Source organism: Mercenaria mercenaria, chromosome 1 (assembly GCF_021730395.1).
Source record: "Mercenaria mercenaria strain notata chromosome 1, MADL_Memer_1, whole genome shotgun sequence".
NCBI lineage: Eukaryota > Metazoa > Mollusca > Bivalvia > Venerida > Veneridae > Mercenaria > Mercenaria mercenaria.
Window position 1 is genome coordinate 39,983,593 of NC_069361.1, and position 12,666 is coordinate 39,996,258.

The 12,666-nt window shown below is 33.6% G+C and overlaps 1 protein-coding gene across 7 annotated transcripts in view; it reads left to right on the forward strand.

Annotated features, from left to right (window-relative positions):
• LOC123541046 (uncharacterized) overlaps positions 1 to 12,666 on the forward strand; it is a 330,808-nt gene that overhangs the window by 129,864 nt on the left and 188,278 nt on the right. For 5 of the 7 annotated variants that reach the window (XM_053544988.1, XM_053545004.1, XM_045326409.2 and 2 more), the window contains exon 3: positions 3,197 to 3,276. The exons of the other annotated variants lie outside the window; for them this stretch is intronic. The gene's annotated coding sequence lies outside the window, so the exon portion shown is untranslated. The remainder of the gene's footprint in view (positions 1 to 3,196; positions 3,277 to 12,666) is intronic. 7 annotated transcript variants of the gene reach the window in all.

Here is a 12,666-nt window from a genome sequence, read left to right on the forward strand (position 1 = left end):
AACTCGTTTGATTGACGACTTGGGCTTACAGGTTATTGACTGTGAGGTAATATTAAAGTCAAGATAGTTTATCCAGCTCAGATATTATTCTTTAAAAAAACTGACGTCAACTTTACAGTGATGAAAAGTATCTAGACTTTGTTTATCTAATTGATGAATAATATACATGGCATACAAAATAATAAAATGTTTATCTTTTTATCAAATTATTTATGCTAATAATTCCAATATCTATTCATTCGAGTAATTTGATTGGCTTAGCCAAGAACTTAACACATCGATGAACCTATTTCATCATATTCTATACTGATGCATATAGCAGTAGTATTCGAAAAGGCGACCGCTGTCTTACTTCTCCACCAAATATAAGTGTGCACACTCATTTTCTTAGTTAAAACATTTCCAGTCCAGTGAGTATAGTTTTCATTCAAAATGTTTCGAAATTATGAATCATTATACGGGGAGGAGGCGAAGCATTAACATGGAATTATAATGATTCAGTTATTTTTTCTAACGTTGATTAATGTGTTTAATGCACGTGAAGTTATATTCATTGTGCGCGTTACTCGGCAAATTTGACACATGCACGAACACCAGAAAAAATAAATTAGTATGATATGAAGAGAGAAAATGCACAGTCAGTTCTGTTTCGAACCCGTGAGTGGTCAAATGTTCTCTGAAATCTTATTATTAAAATAATCTGAAGAAATTAAATGAAAAGGAAATAAATTCATCTTTATTGTTTACACAGCCATGAAACAATACATAACATATCATTTGCAAAAAATAAAAGAATTTAATCAACTCAAGAGGCAACCTTTGTCAACTTAAACAAGTTCCGCTCTAAGGTCCTTTGTTTGAGTGTTTGATGATATATTAATTACAAAATGTATATATGAGCCATGCCATGAGAAAACCAACATAGTGGGTTTGCGACCAGCATGGATCCAGACCAGCCTGCGCATCTGCGCAGTCTGGTCAGGATCCATGCTGTTCGCTATCAAAGCCTATTGGAATTAGAGAAACTGTTAGCGAATAGCATGGATCCTGACCAGACTGTGCGGATGCGCAGGCTGGTCTGGATCCATGCTGGTCGAAAACCCACTATATTGGTTTTCTCATGGCGCAGCTCATATTATGTTTGAATTAATCAATTTATGTCAATTTTTGCAAAAATGTATTAGTGCAGCGGAAACACCGAACATTATTCATTAGTAAATTTTTATGACCTATGCATGTCTGAAATACTTTTCAGCTTGATTTAAATTGAAATAATTTTATTGTCAAAATAATGCGTTTTATTAAGACGCTTTAATAAATGTGTACTAGGATGACTTTTTACATTATAGACAAGAGCCCAAAACTCCACTTCAGATAAACATTGAGTGTCTAAGCTTTTGTATATGTCAAATCTGAATCACTTCATATGCAGTTTTGAATGTTTACCAGGTTCATTAGTTTGGGAGATTATTCGTAAGTGTAAAACTAAGGTTGGGTTGTCAGTTACCGTACGAGGTACAGTATAAACGTAGGCTCTACAACAACAAATAAGTGCGAATGGATCAGTAAATGATAAACAGAAAGTTAACAGAATGTAGATGGTTTTCCATAATTATGCCTTATTACGACATGCACGTAATTAACGCACTGATGACAATTAACATTTGTGAACAAGCAATTTAAGTCTCGGAAAAGCATCTTGTATTTCATAACTTTTTGCATTCGTTGAATGTTATATATTTAAACAATTTTAGAATTGAAACCGGTTTTCAGAAAAGTATGTGTAGAAATTTCTGATCTACTCTCTGTCGCTACTTGTTATATTAATATATAATGATAATCTATGAATTTCATGCCTTCTACGCATTTACCGTGATGCTATTTTCGTTCATACAATTCATCAGTCTTTTAGCACGCTTTCTTTGACCTCAAGTAAAAAGACTTTCACCATAATATGATACTATTTGAGTATTACAGAATAAGGATGAAATAAATTCTTTTTGTTGTCAGTTTATCCCCGGTTGCTTTCGTTAAAAATGATGTATAGCCGATCTATCACCTACATTCGATATGCAACACGCACAGGACCTATTACTTTGGAGACATAGAGTTGCTCTTGATTAATTGAAACTATTGATTAACTGAATCTTTAATAACATTATCAAGGTCTTTTTATAGCTGTTGCTTTACATATTGAAACGCAGTTTCATCTTGTTTTCTCGCCCGTTACATGCCTACACATCTTAAATTTCTTCGACTAGCTACACATTAAATACGCTTTACCTAAATATTATCAAATATGGCATAGTTAAAAACTGAAGTATATAACAAAAGTATGTCTGAAGGTAATTTAAATGCATTGTTTCATTGTGTAAAACATACTGAAAGCCCTATTACTGCCTCCAATATTATTCATTGTACAATTTGATTTTTATATCATACTGTTTTATAAACAATTGCAGCAAAAAGGTTGTTTTATTGCAAAAATTAGTCATAAAATACATTGTATCAATTGAGTAATGATAAACTACATGTCCATAAAATAAATATCAGATTTTACGGAGAACGTTTAACATTATCACATAAACAATGCATTAAGACAAACTGTTTTCGGTGTATAAATGAGCCGTGCCATGGGAAAACCAACATAGTGGCTTTGCGACCAGCATGGATCCGGACCAGCCTGCGCATCCGCGCAGTCTGGTCAGGCTCCATGCTGTTCGCTAACAGTTTCTCCAATTCCAATAGGCTTTAAAAGCGAACAGCATGGAGCCTGACCAGACTGCGCGGATGCGCAGGCTGGTCTGGATCCATGCTGGTCGCAAAGCCACTATGTTGGTTTTCTCATGGCGCGGCTCAAATATTTTTTGGCAATTGTCTCATAAAGAGCTAAGGTACGTTAACATTTCAGCTTCACCAACGAGGTGACCGTTCACCGGTAAAGTGATACAGTAGTTATTAATCATACTATTTTTGCGAAAGTAAATGTATTCACAGGCTCCATGTTGGTCTATTATAATGTACAAATACAACATTACACTTCAACATAGATGTCCCATGTGGTTTGTTTATTGTATAGAAACCAGCACGATTACTACCAAGTTTTATTGCCCGTATACATTTAAGTGGATATAGCATATGCTTGTTAACTGTAGCTCTGTCAGGTTCTAGTGGTCATTTTATTCTGTATTTTCAGGTTAGTGGAGTAGACATTTTAAAATTATTTGGTGCACGTTCTGTCGAGTTATTAAAAATCCTGGATGTAACTGAAGTAAGGTAAGGTTTGCACATAAGTATGTAATATGTAAGAGTTTATAATAAGACATGGTTGTATTCTATATTCCATTAATTTTATGTTGATTTCATTTTTTCCGTTATTGTTCTCTTACCCACCGTTCCCCTTAATGCAATTAATACAAGCGTTCATGCTGCATAATGAATGCCCTCTCCGTTTCTCTGTAGGTACAAATCGCCGTGTATTTGGAGTAAGCGTTTGATATGCCATTTAATGCATTAAACATGCATTGATTATATATTTTTAACAGCTTTATCATTCATGTATTCACCCAAAATATGTCCATATTTCCGTTTTTTTATGTACAGATGCGTATACAGCATATCTTATACCACGAAACACGTTTTGAAAACTCCATTTCTGGCAATTAAGTGCAGAATGGGAAGGCAGTTACATAATTGAAAACCTTCTTTTAGATACACTTGAATTGACTAACTCTGGACGGGATAACTTTTTTAACTCCCCCAACTCGTGAGTTCGACAACCCGCTGGGGTCACGTTTCTTAGGTGTTCGTTTCTTATATTTTCACCTCATTATTTAAACTGACTGTCCCACAGATTCATAAAAAATATTCATTTTCTTACATTGAATATGTTATACACAGATAAGGGATGAACAACTGATATTGCAAACATTTTATTTACTTCAGTAGGTCAGACTCCGAGTCAGAATTATGCGGTACTCGGAGGAGTCACTCGCTTTGCAATATGTTTCCTTTGAGGAAAAACGGAAAGTAGCAGAGCTGTACCTGTAGCCTATACTACTGTTTTTTTTCCTAATATTAAATAAGTTCATACAATTTTGGTTTCTGATTGAATTATTTTTAGCTGTTAATTTTATTTTGACGTAAAAGTAAAATGCGGAGGTCCACCACAATGTCAAACACTGATTAGTTTTCGGGTTTAAATTACATCTGGAAAGAACAAGTTTGACTGGTTTTCAATCAGATTACATGATAAGGTAGCTGTAAACATTTCCTTTGTTACAATATTCAAAATGGAAACTGTCATTTGATATTTTTGAAAATTATTATTTCCCCAAACGTGTGCTGAAGAATATATCATGTCACTTAAACACGTTATATGTCCAGTTACACTGCATAAATCATTCCTATATTACATAAACTACGTGTTCAGGCAAAGTCAAAGCCGGAAATCGATCTCGCATCGGCATTGGGATAGAACATAATATTATCACAACACCAAATCGAACAGCTCTGCGTCATCAGCTCAAAAAAGATACTGAGTTAATTAGTAATATACCAAAACCTATCTTCGTACGAAAAATACAGCTGTAAATATAGTATTACACACTTTTAAAAGCTCTAAAACGTTGCAATAAGCATATGAACACGTTTGATGTGCAGTAGCATAAAACGAAAATTCAGTTTTATCATCTTCCTTCTAGGTACTTTCAGCCTTGTCTACTGACTGTTTTACAACTCGAACAATTTAGCATCCTCTGAACTGCTACAGAGGTGAGATTAGAAGAAAATTTTATTACCCTGTTAACAAGTTCCTAATAATTTGTAATTATGTTGTTTAGGCCCTCCTTTTATTTGTTCTTTGATGTTGGTTAAAAGTTCGTAATCGATACGGTTATGATTGTGTTAAATCGGGCGTTCATGTAATAAAGATAAGCGGTTTTATTTGAGATTTATTCTCTACCAAACAACCTTCAAACACATGTTATTAAAAAAAAAAAGGACTTTCACAAGAAAATCATCATTTTAGCTCTGCTTGATATAATTGACAAGAAGTACGTTTTTGCACATAATACAACAATAACTTCCATTAACACCTGTCATTATTTAGATATAAAAACACTCATGAAAAACTTGATGCATTATCGTTATGAACGACAAAAATATTATCATGGGCTTATGCACATTATAATACAGGACAAAGGAGCATGGTGCATATTTATTATATGAGTAATATAAAAATTCCCAGCGATCACCTGAAAACAGCTGTTTTAATTAAATTAAATCAAGATAAAGATATCTGAAATGTTATCTTTTGAATGTAGTTTGTTATCTAAAAGGTATGCGAAATTATTTAATGTATTTTCAAATAATTTCACACCCAAGAGCGGCGGTGGTGGTGGGTGCTGAGGGCAAGCAACGGAAGTCTCTAGTGTCTTATTTGAATGGTATATAACAGTAACCTGTCCTAGTTATTTATAACGTTATATTTTCATAATTAGTAACCAGTTTCTTATAACAACTATGACTTTGTTGCCAACGTCATAAGTGATAGCAGATATGTTTTATTCGATTTTACATTTTTTCTTTTCTTATCTTAGACCAGAAGAATGAAATTCATCTATGTAAATTAATTCATTCAGTCATAATCGAGGACGATAATACATCATTTTATTATATTTGATAAGCATTAATTTGTTTAGCGCATAAGCTGTAGTAACAAAAATCGTTGGATTGTTTGAGCAAAGTATGCGAATTATATTGAAATTGTGAATGAATTACTGATGTTATATATAAATACATTTGTAACTATAACATAAATTCTGTTAAATCTAATTGTAATTTATTTTCTTACTGTATAGAGATGTTAATATATATAAGCCTGCAATGTCTATCAAATTTTCTCCATATACATCAAAAGTCAACCAAAATGTTCAAAGGATATTACAAACATACAATAATAATAAATGGATATTTATTGTAGTTACTAAATTCATGATTTATTCTTTTTGTTTCAGATGATGTACAATGTATATACAATAGTATATCGTCTATTTTATTATTTGTCGTACCAGGTATTATGTTGTTCTATTCGGAAACTTGTATATTTTTTTGTGAATATGTGTTGAAATGATCGACTTGTCATAAGTATATTACTATTAATATTCATTGTTTATAAAAAAAATGCCCTAAGTTTGATTAATGTATTCATTTTAGATATCATAAGTGTAAATTGTTTTGCTGCAATTTATATTATTCAATACAACATTAGATACAAAAGTACTATTGACATATGCAACAATTTATTATAACTGCAGGATAAACGAAATTGGAGAAGAGACAATTATATGATACAAGTAAAGAATTTTTCTGTGTGAAAACAGTTTCATTTCACAAAAGCTAGGATTTTATAAGTAAAAAAAAAACATTGTATTTCGCGCTGGTGTATCTTTCCCGTGCACGTACAAGTCAGAAAAAAAATACTTTGTATGCATATGTACAAAGCACTTTCGTTTCGCAGAAATGTATCTTTTTTATAAAAGAATAATCTTGGATTGTATAGGTAGAATACATTGTATATGTGCAACGGAGTTAAATGCGTCTTTCCCGTGAGCATAGACTTCTGTAAACAGAATATTTACAGTCAGCATTTGAATGCTTTTCAGTACATTACTATGTTTTGGCTATCACTACTAGACTACGCTTATGTTTTACCATTTGTTCTTTTTATTGATTTTGTCAATGTCATCTGATTTTATAAAACTACAACACGGATTTATTTTTTATTTTTATTATTAAGTAAATCATTGTTAAATACAATACAAGAGAAGGCCGCCGACATGGTCTTTGGTCTTCGAATGTAAAGTCAGCTAAAAGACTAATTTCAGTCAGGTATTAACTACTGAGATTTCTTTCAAAATTTACTGTGTAACTCAAAATGTTTTCTTCTACAGTAAACAAGACAAACTTTTAATCTCACTAGTTTTATTTTCGTTATTCTATGGTGCTTGCTGAGGAAATTGTGTTTAATTGTTGGGTAGTAGGAAGGACATGACAAGCAGCAGTTGCATTTATAATGCGCAATTTATAAGCAAACTTTCCAGTGAATGCACGATAGCGGCATAAACACATTTCGTCCACATATCATTAATCGCCCCTTGTCGAAGTCAGATTAATGCATGAACGGCGAAAGTTAGAATTACTTAAAATCATAAATAATAGTACCAAATGAAGCATTGAACATTATAATGTTAGAATACAATGTATTCCCTCTGCTATAGACAATACATTCAAATAGCGTTACAATACATTAAAATATTAGTATGGACCATTTAAACGTTTTACAGCCCCCACTAGAGACGGTCCTAGTACGAGTAGCTGTGTTTTAAGATTTATTCAAACGAAACAAACGGATACTTTCCAAGAACAGTGCATCGATCGAATATGGATCAAAAATGCAGCGAGGCATCTTTGCGAATACGAGTTGTTTGCAGCAAACCATTCCCAAAAAAAAAAATAATACGTTGTCTACTTCATTTTTCACATTCTGCCAAATAATAAATTCTGTTTGAATCTTGTGTGGAAAGCATGCCATCGTTCTGATCTTATCTACTCCTGGGAGAATCATTCTACAGCTATGAAGTAGTCGCTAGGGAAGGTCGTGGCTAGACATGGTCTTTATATGTGTGCTGTTTTAGCGACGAAAAAGTGATTGCCATGATGTGTCCTAGCAGACACACCGTAAATTCATCGGGGAGGCATTCGAAGACGTTATCTAGAAGCGACTACTTAGAATGTATTAGATATGTGAATTTGTCTACAATCTAATATCAAATCTGTCTACAGATAATTGAAAAACTAGCAATTCATCATCCCCTCCGGTGATGGGTTCTGTTTATAATAGATATGTATTTTTAGACTTGAATATTTTGCTTAGTGCAGAGTTTGCAATGCAGTAAGTATTTGATAGGACATCTGCCTGGGATAGTTTGAATACCATATGGTTCTGTCTATATATGGAAGTACCGTCATTTTCACTTATATTAATCATATTTTCTAGTCTCAAAAGTGCTAAGTTGTACTAAGTTGTTCCTCTCTGGTAAATGATAAGTTAAGTTAGAGGACGAATGATTTTAGGAATTACATAACTGCTATGTAGGGATTGATATTCGTGCAATGAATGAAGACTAGCATGCTGCAGTCTCTTATGTCACAAGTTGACACAAAACTCATTCTTAAGGTTGCTTGATGAAAATTTTCAACGTCTAAACGTGCGTTGTATGTTTTAACAATAACGATCATTGCCTGGATATTTTTTTCAGAATTGTACATTGAGGGAAACCTTTGTCTTTTACAATTGTTGTTTTAGACCGCTTTATTAATAGAAACTTGTATCGAAAAGGCAGCTCAACGACGGAGGTTATATACTGACCTAAGTCAAAATCACGAATGAACCTTTTATTGTACGTTAGAAATAGTCCGTTATTAACATTGTAATAGAATCAACTGGGAATAGTTTCATAGTTACAAAGGATACTCTAGAGATAATGATAATTACATTGTTCTTCGTCAGGGACTGTTGGTTGACAATTTCAGAAATGCGCAAGACTATTAATATGTTTTCAATAAATGATTTTGACATAACACCGAACATGTGTGGGAAACTTTCTGTTCACTCATTATGCAATACAATAATCTAAGAGGATGCTTTGCAAGCATAGAATTCGTCCAAACAAAATGATAGCAGTATACTAAGTCTCTAGAAGTCCTACAATCTTGTTCTTCCTGTTTCATTTAAAAGACAGTTTCATTTCGGATTTTAAAGGTTAAAAGGAACAAGGGGATTGTTTGACTTTCGGTAACCAACGACTAAAATTCAACGCTACATTGGTTAACATGTAAGGTAGATGGCCACTGAATAAGGCATCAGCTTGCCGAATATACTACATATCCTGCACAATAATGCATTGGACCGTCGCGAAATCCCGCCCCGCCAGGTCGATTAAAACGCACAATGATATTAACACAACGGGATACGACCTTGGAACTGGCACAAACACGAATGAGGAAGCTGAATAAAAGACACGTTATCATGACTTTCATATATGCTGTTTAATAATGAAGAAGATTGCATTATGGTAATCTGAAAGAGAAGTAGAAATGTAATTGAATTATTTTATGCAGAGAAAATCATTTATAAGTTTTACACGCCCGTTGTATTTATACTACCAATAATAAAATTAAGGTTTATTAAGCCTAGTTGACCCATATAAACAAGAAACAGATATGACAATTCGTGTAGAAATCTGCGACATCAAATACTTGAATCAGATCAGAACTTAAACATAATGCATTAAAACTGCTCTAAATTGCTCAGCCACTGGGACAAATGGCATGATTCGGAAAGACGACAAAAGTTTACCTTTACCTGGTAAAATGTTAAGGAGAAGGAAAGTCCATAGGACACAACCAATTGTTGTTCCTTCTCATGAGAAGGAACACTTATGGTGAACATATCACACTTGACTGAGCAGGTAATGGATACAAGGGTATCATCAAAGGCATCCGAATTCCAGTAGGGCGCCGCCATTTTGTACTTGTGCATATTCATTACAAATAGCCTCTTTGCCAATGTGTTTTTACGCATCTTTAAATCAATTTTTAGCGAAACAATACTATGTAATAACAGACCTACAAAAGAAACAATAATACAGTTTAAACTAACTAACTTTTAACATGTCATATGTAGAATCGAGATTAAATAAATGAATATTCATCATCTAAAAATAGACTCCCGCCCAAAAATATCGACTGCTATTATTCTTCTCGGTTGCATTCGTTGCTTCCAAAGGTTCTTATTAATAAAGCCATTCGAGATTTTTCGCTTGTCTGTTAATGCTATTGCACGAGACGTACCGTCACCGGATTACAACATTTCAATTACTTCCCTTATTTTTATCCAGAACTGTTTAATGCATTTTTCACTTTATTGAGCTATAAAATATAATATAACTTTGTAATTTCATGCCATTTGATTAATTGTTTTGTAAGATTCAAGCTTTGAAATTTTTGTACGCATTTTTTTTCAAATCCATTAGTTTGTTGGTGCCGACATATATAAAAGCCTTTTTTTTCTGCTGGTTTAATCGTTCTGGAGCTAAAAGTATCAATCATGCGATGTAATAAAAGGCATTTTGCAGCATTTTTCTGCTATTTTATTGCTATTTAGAAAGAGGCCACAAGGATAGCTGTCGACAGTGATTCCCGAAATTTTGATAGAGTGATGGTCTTTATTACTTATTGTCCGCTGATAATATTTAGACAATCGTTCATCTAAAGGTATTATTATTTTAAGTTAAATAAATGTTTATGTGAAATAACTTTAAATATTCCTAAATAGATAAGAATGCACGTAAACTAAAGAAACACATTTTTCATTATTTTTTTATTAAAGATCCCTTAAAAATATTTAATATGTGCTAGAAGGAACCTTTTGGTAAGCTAAATCTTGTACTCGCATTACATTGACTCAAAGAGAAGTTTTTGAAGCGCTCATTGAAATTAATGTGAATCAACTGAATAGCTTCAGCTCTCCAGATTTTATTTGTATAACTAATAATTCTTCAAAATTAATTTATTGCTTAGAGTGGCTTTATTGGGGATACGAAATTGCATTTGGATTATTTAGGATATAAAACCGCTGATTCATAAATACTTTATGATGTTAATTTATTGTTTGTGGTACATTTGTAACGAGTCTGTGTAGACTAATTTGTAACATGTGTACGCATATGCTCTAAACTTGTACAATCGCCGGTTTTCATTTTCAGAAACAGATCTAGCAAAAAAGCCACCTTTTTCTACGGAATCCTGTTCATGCCACTTAAATTGTCGCCTCGCCAACACGCGACAACGCGATAATTATCGCGTTTTCGCCTTGTCCGAAAACATATATACATGCGAGATTTAACAATCCTCGCGAGGTTAAGAGGGCGATCATTATCGTCTTAATTGTCGCGTCTTTCTTAATTCTCGCGTCGTGAAATTGAAATCCAATTGAAATAGTTGCGAGAATTAGTAAAACCTCGCATTGTCGCACTGTCGCTTGGGATTAAATTTCCGGACAAATTGATCGATGGTATTCTTCCGGGGTGCTATTTATCAATACCACGGTGATGTAGTGAGACATTATCCCTTACACCGGGCGACAATGCGACAATGCGAGGTTTTACTCATTCTCGCAACTATGTCTATTGGATTTCAATTTCACGATGCGAGGTTAAAGAAAGACATGCGAAAATTAAGACGATAATTGTCGCCCTCTTAACCTCGCGAGGATTGTTAAATCTCGCATGTAAGTATGTTTTGGGACAAGGCGACAACGCGATAATTATCGCGTTGTCGCGTGTTGGCGAGGCAACAATTTAAGTGGCACGAACAGGATTCCGTATTTTTCGCCTCATTTATGGAAGGCAATTGATATCTTTGAAAAGTGTCTTCAGTTTGAAACTTTTAGATAATCTGCTATTTTTTGTTCTTGTACGTTTTTATCAGGATTTTTTATATAGTAGTTATGGTAGATGTTACTTTTATAAGCTCGGATAAGTTAGATAATTGTGTCTGTAATGTTGCAGTTTTGACACAAGGACGGTGTTTTGTTGATAATGTTGCGTACGTTGCTAAAACCGTTATTGTTCGAGGATTTGATCAAATGAAGCATTCGGGACGTTTGATTAACGCCAGTGTTATCTAGTTATGTATCAAATGGCTTGTTTATAGAGAATGTTCATATTAGTTTGAATTCATTATATCCGACTGATTAAATACTAGTTCAAGATGTGTACTCGGACATGTTCAATGCAACTATTGGGAATATGGTTTTTGTATAGTTTGTGTCTGAAATGAATGTTCGATGCAATTCAGCCTCTTCTCAGCTACATTTTGTCTACATCAATTTATCACTTTTCCACAGAATTAACTCTGCGTGAAATCGTATGTGAGAAATTTGCCAATACCATGAATTTATCTGTTCCTAAGAGAGTAATGCTACGCTTTGGAGTGGTCTCAAACGTAAATGTAGAACTTTATTAGACATACACATTACGAGTCATTAGAACGAATATGGTCACTGAAGAATATTTTTCAAAATATTTTTATACAGGTTTTTAAAATATGTAAAAACAAGTGAAATTTCTTATTACAGTAAGCCTCTGTTAAGACACCTCTGATGTGTAAATGTGTACCTAAAAAGATGGATAATGACTTTAACATAATGCACAGTTATTATCAAATAAACCTGTCCAAAGCACCAACTCCCGTGTAACAAACACAATTTAGTCTTCTCTGTGGTTTGTACTTTGTTGCGCTGTATATTGTCATTTGTTTCCACTCCATAGCGCAAAACTCCTGCATAACTCCACTCCCCTCCACTTCAATTCACTACAGAGTTTAGTTTTTCGGCGACGCCGTCTAAATTCGTTTTCGTTACCTATGCCACGTGACTTCAGTTTGCAAATCAAAGTACTTGATAACGCATTATAGATAATTTATCAAAATGGAAGATTTATGCAACACGCCTGATTGGACGAGAGTGTCAATTTCTTTCACTCTGTTGATTGTGCTACACTGAGTGAAATGTAGACAAAGCGTTTATCCTAAACGACGCTG